The 3156-nt window shown below is 44.9% G+C and overlaps 1 pseudogene; it reads left to right on the top strand.

Moving 5' to 3' along the window:
* LOC124975166 (olfactory receptor 2T7-like) overlaps positions 1–2684 on the top strand; it is a 4832-nt pseudogene extending 2148 nt beyond the window's left edge.
* Positions 2685–3156: the final 472 nt, after the last annotated feature.

Below are 3156 nucleotides of genomic sequence, written 5' to 3'. Positions count from 1 at the left end.
AATTTTCCCTGAGTTTGAGCACAGTGGGGAGAAAGAAGACAAAAATAGAAAGGGACCTACATCATGAAAACAGCTGGAGAGAAGCTCTGCTGGGAAGCTGCAATTGTTTCAGGAGTGAGGAAGCTGGACAGTGCACATGGAGTGGTCTCCTCAGTAGAGGCAAGCTGAGGTTCACTCTCCATGATTGACATCCATTTTTGGTGGCTGTGGCAAATTGCACAAAGGGTCCTAGTTGGATCACATGTGTGCAGCCTTCACTTCCAACTTGCATTGCCACTGCCCTGTGCTCTTCCTGTCCTGCCCTCTTCTTCTGTCTTGGGCACCAGTCAGTGAATTCAAAACCCTGGAGATTCTACTCAAAGCCATTCTTGAAGGACACCCCTGCCACACACACTTCTCCTCTCTGTGCTCTGTGCAAGAAGAGACCAGGTCTGGCACAGTCTTTTAGGTTCACTCAGAACCTAAAGGTTTGACTTACCCAGGGTGAAGTATTGATGAATTAACTGGTTTAATTCATGTTTAAGTCATGGTACTCTCTGTCAACTCTGGCTCCATGAAAACCAACCTAGAGCAGTTAGACTGATCTGCTCCCACAGAGCCCTGTGCCCTGAGGAGTTTCTGACTCTCTTTAAGTCTCACTTTTTTTCTCTGTGGCATAGGTAGAAAGTCCTCCAGTATTTTATGAGATATGGGGGAAAATAATTTAATATTTATGAGTCACCAGACCTCTGTAGTTACTGTATAGTTATAGCACATCTTCAGTTTTAAAGTAATGTTTCAGGTGTTCAACAGCATCATGGGACTTCTGGACTCCAGGCTTCACAATGTAGGTTTCTATGATGTCAAAATAAACTAACCAAGTGACCCATAGTGTTCATATATTTGGTAAAATATTATTTAACTGAAATGGCTGTATGTGTATGATCTAAATTCAAATTTAAGAGACAGATACCTTGGGAGATGATAACTTCTAATATTATATAAATCAGTTGCTTCCCATTTTTTGTATTAAAACTTACAAATTAATTATTGCATTTATTCACTTCATCAGGTTAGTAAGTTGTGTGTTAATAATCCATAGATTTCTGCAGAAAAAATGTAAGATAAAAGTCCCTGATCCTAAACATTACTTCCCCCTTGGCAGTTTTTTTTGCTGCTGATTTCTGAATTGCTCCTCACAGCTGAGAGCTCTGTGGTTTACATTTCAGCAGAGGGTCATTGCCTTGAAATACTAAGTGCCTGATAAATATGTTAAGCATCAAATTTTACAGAGTGCAAACATTCAAGAATGGTGCACATTAGGTGAGGTCATCGTGGTGGTCTCCCTATAGGCAGACCATGTGCTGTTGATATGTGGGTTTGACTTTGCAGTGTGAGGACCAGAGCCTGGTGCAGTGGGAGGCCAGGGCCACTCTCTGCCTCACCCTCCACTATACCCTAATCAACAGAATGGCTCCTCTCCAGGCTAGGACTGTGCTTGAAAGAGAGAGATGAATGTCCTTAAACAAAAGGAGGTGGACTTGCTGCATCACAACCTTAAGTTAGCAAGGCAAGGTCATGTCCTGTCCTTGAGTGGATGATGCTGTGGTGGGGTGTGACACCTGCTCAGGCTGTTCTTCCAAGCTTCATGAGCTCAGAACCACAATCCTTGATCTGTCAAAGCGTTACATTGTGATGCCACCAGGCATTTTCCAGTCTTGTTTCTACTCTTTTATGCAACCTGCAGCACTGTAGAGTGGGGCACTCTCCCTGTATGCTGACTTTGCCCTCTTGTAATTGTTCAGTGGCAGCCACTTCCCCTGACTTCTATTTGCCCTCATTCTCCTGGTCTTTGTAATCTCCATAGCCAGCAATAGCACCATGAGCCTACTCATCTGCATAAACTCCCCCATTCCACACCCCCATGTAGTTCCTGCTCAGTCAGATCTCCCTCATGAACTTCCTGTACACCTCCACCATTGTGCCCAAGATGCTGCTGGACCAGGCAAAGAACCAGAGGGCCATCTCCTTTGCAGGGTGCACCACTTCCCAACACTTCCTCTACCTGACCTTAGCAGGGGAAGAGTTCTTCCTCCCAGGACTCTTGTCCTATGACCAGTTTGTAGCCATCTGTAACCCTCGCACTACCCTGTCCTGATGAACCACAGTGTCTGCCTGCTTTCCTGGTGGAAGCCTGCCTGGGAGGGTCTGCAGATGGTTTCCTGCTCATCCCAGTCACCATGAAGTTCCCCTTCTGCACCTCTTGGGAAATAGACCTTTATTTCTGTGAGGTCCCTGCCCTCCTGAAGCTCTCCTGCAGGGACAAATCAGCCTAAGAGACAGCCATGTATGTTTGCTGCATCCTGATGCTCCTCATCCCCTTCTCCGTAATCTCGGCCTCATACACCAGGATTCTCATTGCCGTTTACAGGATGAGTGAAGTGGAGGGGTGATGCAAAGCAGTGGCCACCTGCTCCTCTCACATGGTGGTGTTCAGCCTCTTCTATGGGGCTACCAATTACATGGACGTGCTGCCCGACTCTTTCCACAACACTGAGCAGGACAAAGCTGTGCCCAACTTCTACACTATCCTCATGTCCATGCTCAACCCACTCATCTACAGTCTCAGGAACAAGGATGTCACAGGAGCCCTGCAGAGGGCTCTAGGGAAGTGTTTGTCCTCGGGAAAGGTAACCACTTTATAAAGAAATTGCATTTGCTGTTAACCCTAACCCTCACCAGTGCCTGGGGTTCCCTGTTGACTGGGATGCTTTCTTAGGCCTGGAGACTTCTGGTTTCTATAGGTGTGATGAAGTTTTCAGATTAGAGTTTTGGGAAGTCCTTTGTTTCCTAAAATTTGACCCAGAAGGGGGTTTTCAAGGGCTCTACTTGCAGAGAACTTTCATTAATTTGAAACTCAAATTTGCAGACTTTGTCTTTCCTCAAAGGGTCCTCACTGCCTATTACTGAATGAGAATAGGTAGTGAGAGCTAGACAGCAAGGGTTTTATAGTAGTGTTTTTATTTTTCAGTTAAAATTAAGTCAAAGTTTACTTTTTTGATTTCTTCTTTCCTATTTCTTGATTATCCTCTTTATCAATGAGATCAATCCATCTTTAAAAGATTCTAGAACTTGGATCTGTCCCTGTTCTCTCTGTATTATTTTGGGAATTCCAAG

Source organism: Sciurus carolinensis, unplaced genomic scaffold (genome assembly GCF_902686445.1).
Source record: "Sciurus carolinensis unplaced genomic scaffold, mSciCar1.2, whole genome shotgun sequence".
Taxonomy (NCBI): Eukaryota; Metazoa; Chordata; class Mammalia; order Rodentia; family Sciuridae; genus Sciurus; species Sciurus carolinensis.
Note: the sequence above shows the minus strand (reverse complement) of the source record. Positions and strands in the feature narration are given on the sequence as shown.